Consider the following 15,953-nt stretch of genomic DNA (forward strand, 5'->3'; position numbering starts at 1 on the left):
AAATGCATCATTCTTTTTTGCTTTAGACAACATTTCATGCACTGTTAAACATGTTAAAGCAAGTTGCAAGTGAAAATATATGTCTCTGACTGAGTTTGCATTACTGTGATTTGACCTCTCTGCTGGCTGAGATAAGCTCATTTTCAACGTCCAATTCAGAATGTAATAAAACCAGATCCAGCTATAAAATGCATCATTCTTTTTTGTTTTAGACAACATTTCATGCACTGTTAAACATGTTAAAGCAAGTTGCAAGTGAAAATCTATGTCTCTGACTGAGTTTGCATTACTGTGATTTGACCTCTCTGCTGGCTGAGATAAGCTCATTTTCAACGTCCATTTCAGAATGTAATAAAACCAGATCCAGCCATAAAATGCATCATTCTTTTTTGTTTTAGACAACATTTCATGCACTGTTAAACATGTTAAAGCAAGTTGCAAGTGAAAATATATGTCTCTGACTGAGTTTGCATTACTGTGATTTGACCTCTCTGCTGGCTGAGATAAGCTCATTTTCAACGTCCAATTTAGAATGTAATAAAACCAGATCCAGACATAAAATGCATCATTCTTTTTTGTTTTAGACAACATTTCATGCACTGTTAAACATGTTAAAGCAAGTTGCAAGTGAAAATCTATGTCTCTGACTGAGTTTGCATTACTGTGATTTGACCTCTCTGCTGGCTGAGATAAGCTCATTTTCAACGTCCATTTCAGAATGTAATAAAACCAGATCCAGCCATAAAATGCATCATTCTTTTTTGTTTTAGACAACATTTCATGCACTGTTAAACATGTTAAAGCAAGTTGCAAGTGAAAATATATGTCTCTGACTGAGTTTGCATTACTGTGATTTGACCTCTCTGCTGGCTGAGATAAGCTCATTTTCAACGTCCAATTCAGAATGTAATAAAACCAGATCCAGCTATAAAATGCATCATTCTTTTTTGTTTTAGACAACATTTCATGCACTGTTAAACATGTTAAAGCAAGTTGCAAGTGAAAATCTATGTCTCTGACTGAGTTTGCATTACTGTGATTTGACCTCTCTGCTGGCTGAGATAAGCTCATTTTCAACGTCCAATTTAGAATGTAATAAAACCAGATCCAGACATAAAATGCATCATTCTTTTTTGTTTTAGACAACATTTCATGCAATGTTAAACATGTTAAAGCAAGTTGCAAGTGAAAATCTATGTCTCTGACTGAGTTTGCATTACTGTGATTTGACCTCTCTGCTGGCTGAGATAAGCTCATTTTCAACGTCCAATTTAGAATGTAATAAAACCAGATCCAGCTATAAAATGCATCATTCTTTTTTGTTTTAGACAACATTTCATGTACTGTTAAACATGTTAAAGCAAGTTGCAAGTGAAAATATATGTCTCTGACTGAGTTTGCATTACTGTGATTTGACCTCTCTGCTGGCTGAGATAAGCTCATTTTCAACGTCCAATTCAGAATGTAATAAAACCAGATCCAGCTATAAAATGCATCATTCTTTTTTGTTTTAGACAACATTTCATGCACTGTTAAACATGTTAAAGCAAGTTGCAAGTGAAAATATATGTCTCTGACTGAGTTTGCATTACTGTGATTTGACCTCTCTGCTGGCTGAGATAAGCTCATTTTCAACGTCCAATTTAGAATGTAATAAAACCAGATCCAGACATAAAATGCATCATTCTTTTTTGTTTTAGACAACATTTCATGCACTGTTAAACATGTTAAAGCAAGTTGCAAGTGAAAATCTATGTCTCTGACTGAGTTTGCATTACTGTGATTTGACCTCTCTGCTGGCTGAGATAAGCTCATTTTCAACGTCCATTTCAGAATGTAATAAAACCAGATCCAGCCATAAAATGCATCATTCTTTTTTGTTTTAGACAACATTTCATGCACTGTTAAACATGTTAAAGCAAGTTGCAAGTGAAAATATATGTCTCTGACTGAGTTTGCATTACTGTGATTTGACCTCTCTGCTGGCTGAGATAAGCTCATTTTCAACGTCCAATTCAGAATGTAATAAAACCAGATCCAGCTATAAAATGCATCATTCTTTTTTGTTTTAGACAACATTTCATGCACTGTTAAACATGTTAAAGCAAGTTGCAAGTGAAAATATATGTCTCTGACTGAGTTTGCATTACTGTGATTTGACCTCTCTGCTGGCTGAGATAAGCTCATTTTCAACGTCCAATTTAGAATGTAATAAAACCAGATCCAGACATAAAATGCATCATTCTTTTTTGTTTTAGACAACATTTCATGCACTGTTAAACATGTTAAAGCAAGTTGCAAGTGAAAATCTATGTCTCTGACTGAGTTTGCATTAATGTGATTTGACCTCTCTGCTGGCTGAGATAAGCTCATTTTCAACGTCCAATTCAGAATGTAATAAAACCAGATCCAGCTATAAAATGCATCATTCTTTTTTGTTTTAGACAACATTTCATGCACTGTTAAACATGTTAAAGCAAGTTGCAAGTGAAAATCTATGTCTCTGACTGAGTTTGCATTACTGTGATTTGACCTCTCTGCTGGCTGAGATAAGCTCATTTTCAACGTCCAATTCAGAATGTAATAAAACCAGATCCAGCTATAAAATGCATCATTCTTTTTTGTTTTAGACAACATTTCATGCACTGTTAAACATGTTAAAGCAAGTTGCAAGTGAAAATCTATGTCTCTGACTGAGTTTGCATTACTGTGATTTGACCTCTCTGCTGGCTGAGATAAGCTCATTTTCAACGTCCATTTCAGAATGTAATAAAACCAGATCCAGCCATAAAATGCATCATTCTTTTTTGTTTTAGACAACATTTCATGCACTGTTAAACATGTTAAAGCAAGTTGCAAGTGAAAATATATGTCTCTGACTGAGTTTGCATTACTGTGATTTGACCTCTCTGCTGGCTGAGATAAGCTCATTTTCAACGTCCAATTTAGAATGTAATAAAACCAGATCCAGACATAAAATGCATCATTCTTTTTTGTTTTAGACAACATTTCATGCACTGTTAAACGTGTTAAAGCAAGTTGCAAGTGAAAATCTATGTCTCTGACTGAGTTTGCATTACTGTGATTTGACCTCTCTGCTGGCTGAGATAAGCTCATTTTCAACGTCCATTTCAGAATGTAATAAAACCAGATCCAGCCATAAAATGCATCATTCTTTTTTGTTTTAGACAACATTTCATGCACTGTTAAACATGTTAAAGCAAGTTGCAAGTGAAAATATATGTCTCTGACTGAGTTTGCATTACTGTGATTTGACCTCTCTGCTGGCTGAGATAAGCTCATTTTCAACGTCCAATTCAGAATGTAATAAAACCAGATCCAGCTATAAAATGCATCATTCTTTTTTGTTTTAGACAACATTTCATGCACTGTTAAACATGTTAAAGCAAGTTGCAAGTGAAAATCTATGTCTCTGACTGAGTTTGCATTACTGTGATTTGACCTCTCTGCTGGCTGAGATAAGCTCATTTTCAACGTCCAATTCTGAATGTAATAAAACCAGATCCAGCTATAAAATGCATCATTCTTTTTTGTTTTAGACAACATTTCATGCACTGTTAAACATGTTAAAGCAAGTTGCAAGTGAAAATATATGTCTCTGACTGAGTTTGCATTACTGTGATTTGACCTCTCTGCTGGCTGAGATAAGCTCATTTTCAACGTCCAATTCAGAATGTAATAAAACCAGATCCAGCTATAAAATGCATCATTCTTTTTTGTTTTAGACAACATTTCATGCACTGTTAAACATGTTAAAGCAAGTTGCAAGTGAAAATCTATGTCTCTGACTGAGTTTGCATTACTGTGATTTGACCTCTCTGCTGGCTGAGATAAGCTCATTTTCAACGTCCAATTCAGAATGTAATAAAACCAGATCCAGCTATAAAATGCATCATTCTTTTTTGTTTTAGACAACATTTCATGCACTGTTAAACATGTTAAAGCAAGTTGCAAGTGAAAATCTATGTCTCTGACTGAGTTTGCATTACTGTGATTTGACCTCTCTGCTGGCTGAGATAAGCTCATTTTCAACGTCCAATTCAGAATGTAATAAAACCAGATCCAGCTATAAAATGCATCATTCTTTTTTGTTTTAGACAACATTTCATGCACTGTTAAACATGTTAAAGCAAGTTGCAAGTGAAAATCTATGTCTCTGACTGAGTTTGCATTACTGTGATTTGACCTCTCTGCTGGCTGAGATAAGCTCATTTTCAACGTCCAATTCAGAATGTAATAAAACCAGATCCAGCTATAAAATGCATCATTCTTTTTTGTTTTAGACAACATTTCATGCACTGTTAAACATGTTAAAGCAAGTTGCAAGTGAAAATATATGTCTCTGACTGAGTTTGCATTACTGTGATTTGACCTCTCTGCTGGCTGAGATAAGCTCATTTTCAACGTCCAATTTAGAATTTAATAAAACCAGATCCAGACATAAAATGCATCATTCTTTTTTGTTTTAGACAACATTTCATGCACTGTTAAACATGTTAAAGCAAGTTGCAAGTGAAAATATATGTCTCTGACTGAGTTTGCATTACTGTGATTTGACCTCTCTGCTGGCTGAGATAAGTTCATTTTCAACGTCCAATTCAGAATGTAATAAAACCAGATCCAGCTATAAAATGCATCATTCTTTTTTGTTTTAGACAACATTTCATGCACTGTTAAACATGTTAAAGCAAGTTGCAAGTGAAAATATATGTCTCTGACTGAGTTTGCATTACTGTGATTTGACCTCTCTGCTGGCTGAGATAAGCTCATTTTCAACGTCCAATTCAGAATGTAATAAAACCAGATCCAGCTATAAAATGCATCATTCTTTTTTGTTTTAGACAACATTTCATGCACTGTTAAACATGTTAAAGCAAGTTGCAAGTGAAAATATATGTCTCTGACTGAGTTTGCATTACTGTGATTTGACCTCTCTGCTGGCTGAGATAAGCTCATTTTCAACGTCCAATTCTGAATGTAATAAAACCAGATCCAGCTATAAAATGCATCATTCTTTTTTGTTTTAGACAACATTTCATGCACTGTTAAACATGTTAAAGCAAGTTGCAAGTGAAAATATATGTCTCTGACTGAGTTTGCATTACTGTGATTTGACCTCTCTGCTGGCTGAGATAAGCTCATTTTCAACGTCCAATTTAGAATGTAATAAAACCAGATCCAGACATAAAATGCATCATTCTTTTTTGTTTTAGACAACATTTCATGCACTGTTAAACATGTTAAAGCAAGTTGCAAGTGAAAATATATGTCTCTGACTGAGTTTGCATTAATGTGATTTGACCTCTCTGCTGGCTGAGATAAGCTCATTTTCAACGTCCAATTCAGAATGTAATAAAACCAGATCCAGCTATAAAATGCATCATTCTTTTTTGTTTTAGACAACATTTCATGCACTGTTAAACATGTTAAAGCAAGTTGCAAGTGAAAATCTATGTCTCTGACTGAGTTTGCATTAATGTGATTTGACCTCTCTGCTGGCTGAGATAAGCTCATTTTCAACGTCCAATTCAGAATGTAATAAAACCAGATCCAGCTATAAAATGCATCATTCTTTTTTGTTTTAGACAACATTTCATGCACTGTTAAACATGTTAAAGCAAGTTGCAAGTGAAAATCTATGTCTCTGACTGAGTTTGCATTACTGTGATTTGACCTCTCTGCTGGCTGAGATAAGCTCATTTTCAACGTCCAATTCAGAATGTAATAAAACCAGATCCAGCTATAAAATGCATCATTCTTTTTTGTTTTAGACAACATTTCATGCACTGTTAAACATGTTAAAGCAAGTTGCAAGTGAAAATCTATGTCTCTGACTGAGTTTGCATTACTGTGATTTGACCTCTCTGCTGGCTGAGATAAGCTCATTTTCAACGTCCAATTCAGAATGTAATAAAACCAGATCCAGCTATAAAATGCATCATTCTTTTTTGTTTTAGACAACATTTCATGCACTGTTAAACATGTTAAAGCAAGTTGCAAGTGAAAATATATGTCTCTGACTGAGTTTGCATTACTGTGATTTGACCTCTCTGCTGGCTGAGATAAGCTCATTTTCAACGTCCAATTTAGAATGTAATAAAACCAGATCCAGACATAAAATGCATCATTCTTTTTTGTTTTAGACAACATTTCATGCACTGTTAAACATGTTAAAGCAAGTTGCAAGTGAAAATCTATGTCTCTGACTGAGTTTGCATTACTGTGATTTGACCTCTCTGCTGGCTGAGATAAGCTCATTTTCAACGTCCAATTCTGAATGTAATAAAACCAGATCCAGCTATAAAATGCATCATTCTTTTTTGTTTTAGACAACATTTCATGCACTGTTAAACATGTTAAAGCAAGTTGCAAGTGAAAATCTATGTCTCTGACTGAGTTTGCATTAATGTGATTTGACCTCTCTGCTGGCTGAGATAAGCTCATTTTCAACGTCCAATTCAGAATGTAATAAAACCAGATCCAGCTATAAAATGCATCATTCTTTTTTGTTTTAGACAACATATCATGCACTGTTAAACATGTTAAAGCAAGTTGCAAGTGAAAATATATGTCTCTGACTGAGTTTGCATTACTGTGATTTGACCTCTCTGCTGGCTGAGATAAGCTCATTTTCAACGTCCATTTCAGAATGTAATAAAACCAGATCCAGCCATAAAATGCATCATTCTTTTTTGTTTTAGACAACATTTCATGCACTGTTAAACATGTTAAAGCAAGTTGCAAGTGAAAATATATGTCTCTGACTGAGTTTGCATTACTGTGATTTGACCTCTCTGCTGGCTGAGATAAGCTCATTTTCAACGTCCAATTTAGAATGTAATAAAACCAGATCCAGACATAAAATGCATCATTCTTTTTTGTTTTAGACAACATTTCATGCACTGTTAAACATGTTAAAGCAAGTTGCAAGTGAAAATCTATGTCTCTGACTGAGTTTGCATTACTGTGATTTGACCTCTCTGCTGGCTGAGATAAGCTCATTTTCAATGTCCAATTCAGAATGTAATAAAACCAGATCCAGCTATAAAATGCATCATTCTTTTTTGTTTTAGACAACATTTCATGCACTGTTAAACATGTTAAAGCAAGTTGCAAGTGAAAATCTATGTCTCTGACTGAGTTTGCATTACTGTGATTTGACCTCTCTGCTGGCTGAGATAAGCTCATTTTCAACGTCCAATTTAGAATGTAATAAAACCAGATCCAGACATAAAATGCATCATTCTTTTTTGTTTTAGACAACATTTCATGCACTGTTAAACATGTTAAAGCAAGTTGCAAGTGAAAATCTATGTCTCTGACTGAGTTTGCATTACTGTGATTTGACCTCTCTGCTGGCTGAGATAAGCTCATTTTCAACGTCCAATTTAGAATGTAATAAAACCAGATCCAGCTATAAAATGCATCATTCTTTTTTGTTTCAGACAACATTTCATGCACTGTTAAACATGTTAAAGCAAGTTGCAAGTGAAAATATATGTCTCTGACTGAGTTTGCATTACTGTGATTTGACCTCTCTGCTGGCTGAGATAAGCTCATTTTCAACGTCCAATTCAGAATGTAATAAAACCAGATCCAGCTATAAAATGCATCATTCTTTTTTGTTTTAGACAACATTTCATGCACTGTTAAACATGTTAAAGCAAGTTGCAAGTGAAAATCTATGTCTCTGACTGAGTTTGCATTACTGTGATTTGACCTCTCTGCTGGCTGAGATAAGCTCATTTTCAACGTCCAATTTAGAATGTAATAAAACCAGATCCAGCTATAAAATGCATCATTCTTTTTTGCTTCAGACAACATTTCATGCACTGTTAAACATGTTAAAGCAAGTTGCAAGTGAAAATATATGTCTCTGACTGAGTTTGCATTACTGTGATTTGACCTCTCTGCTGGCTGAGATAAGCTCATTTTCAACGTTCAATTCAGAATGTAATAAAACCAGATCCAGCTATAAAATGCATCATTCTTTTTTGCTTTAGACAACATTTCATGCACTGTTAAACATGTTAAAGCAAGTTGCAAGTGAAAATATATGTCTCTGACTGAGTTTGCATTACTGTGATTTGACCTCTCTGCTGGCTGAGATAAGCTCATTTTCAACGTCCAATTCAGAATGTAATAAAACCAGATCCAGCTATAAAATGCATCATTCTTTTTTGTTTTAGACAACATTTCATGCACTGTTAAACATGTTAAAGCAAGTTGCAAGTGAAAATCTATGTCTCTGACTGAGTTTGCATTACTGTGATTTGACCTCTCTGCTGGCTGAGATAAGCTCATTTTCAACGTCCATTTCAGAATGTAATAAAACCAGATCCAGCCATAAAATGCATCATTCTTTTTTGTTTTAGACAACATTTCATGCACTGTTAAACATGTTAAAGCAAGTTGCAAGTGAAAATATATGTCTCTGACTGAGTTTGCATTACTGTGATTTGACCTCTCTGCTGGCTGAGATAAGCTCATTTTCAACGTCCAATTTAGAATGTAATAAAACCAGATCCAGACATAAAATGCATCATTCTTTTTTGTTTTAGACAACATTTCATGCACTGTTAAACATGTTAAAGCAAGTTGCAAGTGAAAATCTATGTCTCTGACTGAGTTTGCATTACTGTGATTTGACCTCTCTGCTGGCTGAGATAAGCTCATTTTCAACGTCCATTTCAGAATGTAATAAAACCAGATCCAGCCATAAAATGCATCATTCTTTTTTGTTTTAGACAACATTTCATGCACTGTTAAACATGTTAAAGCAAGTTGCAAGTGAAAATATATGTCTCTGACTGAGTTTGCATTACTGTGATTTGACCTCTCTGCTGGCTGAGATAAGCTCATTTTCAACGTCCAATTCAGAATGTAATAAAACCAGATCCAGCTATAAAATGCATCATTCTTTTTTGTTTTAGACAACATTTCATGCACTGTTAAACATGTTAAAGCAAGTTGCAAGTGAAAATCTATGTCTCTGACTGAGTTTGCATTACTGTGATTTGACCTCTCTGCTGGCTGAGATAAGCTCATTTTCAACGTCCAATTTAGAATGTAATAAAACCAGATCCAGACATAAAATGCATCATTCTTTTTTGTTTTAGACAACATTTCATGCACTGTTAAACATGTTAAAGCAAGTTGCAAGTGAAAATCTATGTCTCTGACTGAGTTTGCATTACTGTGATTTGACCTCTCTGCTGGCTGAGATAAGCTCATTTTCAACGTCCATTTCAGAATGTAATAAAACCAGATCCAGCCATAAAATGCATCATTCTTTTTTGTTTTAGACAACATTTCATGCACTGTTAAACATGTTAAAGCAAGTTGCAAGTGAAAATATATGTCTCTGACTGAGTTTGCATTACTGTGATTTGACCTCTCTGCTGGCTGAGATAAGCTCATTTTCAACGTCCAATTCAGAATGTAATAAAACCAGATCCAGCTATAAAATGCATCATTCTTTTTTGTTTTAGACAACATTTCATGCACTGTTAAACATGTTAAAGCAAGTTGCAAGTGAAAATATATGTCTCTGACTGAGTTTGCATTACTGTGATTTGACCTCTCTGCTGGCTGAGATAAGCTCATTTTCAACGTCCAATTTAGAATGTAATAAAACCAGATCCAGACATAAAATGCATCATTCTTTTTTGTTTTAGACAACATTTCATGCACTGTTAAACATGTTAAAGCAAGTTGCAAGTGAAAATCTATGTCTCTGACTGAGTTTGCATTACTGTGATTTGACCTCTCTGCTGGCTGAGATAAGCTCATTTTCAACGTCCAATTTAGAATGTAATAAAACCAGATCCAGACATAAAATGCATCATTCTTTTTTGTTTTAGACAACATTTCATGCAATGTTAAACATGTTAAAGCAAGTTGCAAGTGAAAATCTATGTCTCTGACTGAGTTTGCATTACTGTGATTTGACCTCTCTGCTGGCTGAGATAAGCTCATTTTCAACGTCCAATTTAGAATGTAATAAAACCAGATCCAGCTATAAAATGCATCATTCTTTTTTGTTTTAGACAACATTTCATGTACTGTTAAACATGTTAAAGCAAGTTGCAAGTGAAAATATATGTCTCTGACTGAGTTTGCATTACTGTGATTTGACCTCTCTGCTGGCTGAGATAAGCTCATTTTCAACGTCCAATTCAGAATGTAATAAAACCAGATCCAGCTATAAAATGCATCATTCTTTTTTGTTTTAGACAACATTTCATGCACTGTTAAACATGTTAAAGCAAGTTGCAAGTGAAAATATATGTCTCTGACTGAGTTTGCATTACTGTGATTTGACCTCTCTGCTGGCTGAGATAAGCTCATTTTCAACGTCCAATTTAGAATGTAATAAAACCAGATCCAGACATAAAATGCATCATTCTTTTTTGTTTTAGACAACATTTCATGCACTGTTAAACATGTTAAAGCAAGTTGCAAGTGAAAATCTATGTCTCTGACTGAGTTTGCATTACTGTGATTTGACCTCTCTGCTGGCTGAGATAAGCTCATTTTCAACGTCCATTTCAGAATGTAATAAAACCAGATCCAGCCATAAAATGCATCATTCTTTTTTGTTTTAGACAACATTTCATGCACTGTTAAACATGTTAAAGCAAGTTGCAAGTGAAAATATATGTCTCTGACTGAGTTTGCATTACTGTGATTTGACCTCTCTGCTGGCTGAGATAAGCTCATTTTCAACGTCCAATTCAGAATGTAATAAAACCAGATCCAGCTATAAAATGCATCATTCTTTTTTGTTTTAGACAACATTTCATGCACTGTTAAACATGTTAAAGCAAGTTGCAAGTGAAAATATATGTCTCTGACTGAGTTTGCATTACTGTGATTTGACCTCTCTGCTGGCTGAGATAAGCTCATTTTCAACGTCCAATTTAGAATGTAATAAAACCAGATCCAGACATAAAATGCATCATTCTTTTTTGTTTTAGACAACATTTCATGCACTGTTAAACATGTTAAAGCAAGTTGCAAGTGAAAATCTATGTCTCTGACTGAGTTTGCATTAATGTGATTTGACCTCTCTGCTGGCTGAGATAAGCTCATTTTCAACGTCCAATTCAGAATGTAATAAAACCAGATCCAGCTATAAAATGCATCATTCTTTTTTGTTTTAGACAACATTTCATGCACTGTTAAACATGTTAAAGCAAGTTGCAAGTGAAAATCTATGTCTCTGACTGAGTTTGCATTACTGTGATTTGACCTCTCTGCTGGCTGAGATAAGCTCATTTTCAACGTCCAATTCAGAATGTAATAAAACCAGATCCAGCTATAAAATGCATCATTCTTTTTTGTTTTAGACAACATTTCATGCACTGTTAAACATGTTAAAGCAAGTTGCAAGTGAAAATCTATGTCTCTGACTGAGTTTGCATTACTGTGATTTGACCTCTCTGCTGGCTGAGATAAGCTCATTTTCAACGTCCATTTCAGAATGTAATAAAACCAGATCCAGCCATAAAATGCATCATTCTTTTTTGTTTTAGACAACATTTCATGCACTGTTAAACATGTTAAAGCAAGTTGCAAGTGAAAATATATGTCTCTGACTGAGTTTGCATTACTGTGATTTGACCTCTCTGCTGGCTGAGATAAGCTCATTTTCAACGTCCAATTTAGAATGTAATAAAACCAGATCCAGACATAAAATGCATCATTCTTTTTTGTTTTAGACAACATTTCATGCACTGTTAAACATGTTAAAGCAAGTTGCAAGTGAAAATCTATGTCTCTGACTGAGTTTGCATTACTGTGATTTGACCTCTCTGCTGGCTGAGATAAGCTCATTTTCAACGTCCATTTCAGAATGTAATAAAACCAGATCCAGCCATAAAATGCATCATTCTTTTTTGTTTTAGACAACATTTCATGCACTGTTAAACATGTTAAAGCAAGTTGCAAGTGAAAATATATGTCTCTGACTGAGTTTGCATTACTGTGATTTGACCTCTCTGCTGGCTGAGATAAGCTCATTTTCAACGTCCAATTCAGAATGTAATAAAACCAGATCCAGGTATAAAATGCATCATTCTTTTTTGTTTTAGACAACATTTCATGCACTGTTAAACATGTTAAAGCAAGTTGCAAGTGAAAATCTATGTCTCTGACTGAGTTTGCATTACTGTGATTTGACCTCTCTGCTGGCTGAGATAAGCTCATTTTCAACGTCCAATTCTGAATGTAATAAAACCAGATCCAGCTATAAAATGCATCATTCTTTTTTGTTTTAGACAACATTTCATGCACTGTTAAACATGTTAAAGCAAGTTGCAAGTGAAAATATATGTCTCTGACTGAGTTTGCATTACTGTGATTTGACCTCTCTGCTGGCTGAGATAAGCTCATTTTCAACGTCCAATTCAGAATGTAATAAAACCAGATCCAGCTATAAAATGCATCATTCTTTTTTGTTTTAGACAACATTTCATGCACTGTTAAACATGTTAAAGCAAGTTGCAAGTGAAAATCTATGTCTCTGACTGAGTTTGCATTACTGTGATTTGACCTCTCTGCTGGCTGAGATAAGCTCATTTTCAACGTCCAATTCAGAATGTAATAAAACCAGATCCAGCTATAAAATGCATCATTCTTTTTTGTTTTAGACAACATTTCATGCACTGTTAAACATGTTAAAGCAAGTTGCAAGTGAAAATCTATGTCTCTGACTGAGTTTGCATTACTGTGATTTGACCTCTCTGCTGGCTGAGATAAGCTCATTTTCAACGTCCAATTCAGAATGTAATAAAACCAGATCCAGCTATAAAATGCATCATTCTTTTTTGTTTTAGACAACATTTCATGCACTGTTAAACATGTTAAAGCAAGTTGCAAGTGAAAATATATGTCTCTGACTGAGTTTGCATTACTGTGATTTGACCTCTCTGCTGGCTGAGATAAGCTCATTTTCAACGTCCAATTTAGAATTTAATAAAACCAGATCCAGACATAAAATGCATCATTCTTTTTTGTTTTAGACAACATTTCATGCACTGTTAAACATGTTAAAGCAAGTTGCAAGTGAAAATATATGTCTCTGACTGAGTTTGCATTACTGTGATTTGACCTCTCTGCTGGCTGAGATAAGTTCATTTTCAACGTCCAATTCAGAATGTAATAAAACCAGATCCAGCTATAAAATGCATCATTCTTTTTTGTTTTAGACAACATTTCATGCACTGTTAAACATGTTAAAGCAAGTTGCAAGTGAAAATATATGTCTCTGACTGAGTTTGCATTACTGTGATTTGACCTCTCTGCTGGCTGAGATAAGCTCATTTTCAACGTCCAATTCAGAATGTAATAAAACCAGATCCAGCTATAAAATGCATCATTCTTTTTTGTTTTAGACAACATTTCATGCACTGTTAAACATGTTAAAGCAAGTTGCAAGTGAAAATATATGTCTCTGACTGAGTTTGCATTACTGTGATTTGACCTCTCTGCTGGCTGAGATAAGCTCATTTTCAACGTCCAATTCTGAATGTAATAAAACCAGATCCAGCTATAAAATGCATCATTCTTTTTTGTTTTAGACAACATTTCATGCACTGTTAAACATGTTAAAGCAAGTTGCAAGTGAAAATATATGTCTCTGACTGAGTTTGCATTACTGTGATTTGACCTCTCTGCTGGCTGAGATAAGCTCATTTTCAACGTCCAATTTAGAATGTAATAAAACCAGATCCAGACATAAAATGCATCATTCTTTTTTGTTTTAGACAACATTTCATGCACTGTTAAACATGTTAAAGCAAGTTGCAAGTGAAAATATATGTCTCTGACTGAGTTTGCATTAATGTGATTTGACCTCTCTGCTGGCTGAGATAAGCTCATTTTCAACGTCCAATTCAGAATGTAATAAAACCAGATCCAGCTATAAAATGCATCATTCTTTTTTGTTTTAGACAACATTTCATGCACTGTTAAACATGTTAAAGCAAGTTGAAAGTGAAAATCTATGTCTCTGACTGAGTTTGCATTAATGTGATTTGACCTCTCTGCTGGCTGAGATAAGCTCATTTTCAACGTCCAATTCAGAATGTAATAAAACCAGATCCAGCTATAAAATGCATCATTCTTTTTTGTTTTAGACAACATTTCATGCACTGTTAAACATGTTAAAGCAAGTTGCAAGTGAAAATCTATGTCTCTGACTGAGTTTGCATTACTGTGATTTGACCTCTCTGCTGGCTGAGATAAGCTCATTTTCAACGTCCAATTCAGAATGTAATAAAACCAGATCCAGCTATAAAATGCATCATTCTTTTTTGTTTTAGACAACATTTCATGCACTGTTAAACATGTTAAAGCAAGTTGCAAGTGAAAATATATGTCTCTGACTGAGTTTGCATTACTGTGATTTGACCTCTCTGCTGGCTGAGATAAGCTCATTTTCAACGTCCAATTCAGAATGTAATAAAACCAGATCCAGCTATAAAATGCATCATTCTTTTTTGTTTTAGACAACATTTCATGCACTGTTAAACATGTTAAAGCAAGTTGCAAGTGAAAATATATGTCTCTGACTGAGTTTGCATTACTGTGATTTGACCTCTCTGCTGGCTGAGATAAGCTCATTTTCAACGTCCAATTTAGAATGTAATAAAACCAGATCCAGACATAAAATGCATCATTCTTTTTTGTTTTAGACAACATTTCATGCACTGTTAAACATGTTAAAGCAAGTTGCAAGTGAAAATCTATGTCTCTGACTGAGTTTGCATTACTGTGATTTGACCTCTCTGCTGGCTGAGATAAGCTCATTTTCAACGTCCAATTCTGAATGTAATAAAACCAGATCCAGCTATAAAATGCATCATTCTTTTTTGTTTTAGACAACATTTCATGCACTGTTAAACATGTTAAAGCAAGTTGCAAGTGAAAATCTATGTCTCTGACTGAGTTTGCATTAATGTGATTTGACCTCTCTGCTGGCTGAGATAAGCTCATTTTCAACGTCCAATTCAGAATGTAATAAAACCAGATCCAGCTATAAAATGCATCATTCTTTTTTGTTTTAGACAACATTTCATGCACTGTTAAACATGTTAAAGCAAGTTGCAAGTGAAAATATATGTCTCTGACTGAGTTTGCATTACTGTGATTTGACCTCTCTGCTGGCTGAGATAAGCTCATTTTCAACGTCCATTTCAGAATGTAATAAAACCAGATCCAGCCATAAAATGCATCATTCTTTTTTGTTTTAGACAACATTTCATGCACTGTTAAACATGTTAAAGCAAGTTGCAAGTGAAAATATATGTCTCTGACTGAGTTTGCATTACTGTGATTTGACCTCTCTGCTGGCTGAGATAAGCTCATTTTCAACGTCCATTTCAGAAAGTGATAAAAACAGATCCAGCCATAAAATGCATCATTCTTTTTTGTTTTAGACAACATTTCATGCACTGTTAAACATGTTAAAGCAAGTTGCAAGTGAAAATCCATGTCTCTGACTGAGTTTGCATTACTGTGATTTGACCTCTCTGCTGGCTGAGATAAGCTCATTTTCAACGTCCAATTTAGAATGTAATAAAACCAGATCCAGCTATAAAATGCATCATTCTTTTTTGTTTCAGACAACATTTCATGCACTGTTAAACATGTTAAAGCAAGTTGCAAGTGAAAATCTATGTCTCTGACTGAGTTTGCATTACTGTGATTTGACCTCTCTGCTGGCTGAGATAAGCTCATTTTCAACGTCCATTTCAGAATTTAATAAAACCAGATCCAGCCATAAAATGCATCATTCTTTTTTGTTTTAGACAACATTTCATGCACTGTTAAACATGTTAAAGCAAGTTGCAAGTGAAAATATATGTCTCTGACTGAGTTTGCATTACTGTGATTTGACCTCTCTGCTGGCTGAGATAAGCTCATTT

This window comes from Danio rerio, chromosome 7 (assembly GCF_052040795.2).
Source record: "Danio rerio strain M-AB ecotype USA chromosome 7, GRCz13ab, whole genome shotgun sequence".
NCBI classification, from domain to species: domain Eukaryota; kingdom Metazoa; phylum Chordata; class Actinopteri; order Cypriniformes; family Danionidae; genus Danio; species Danio rerio.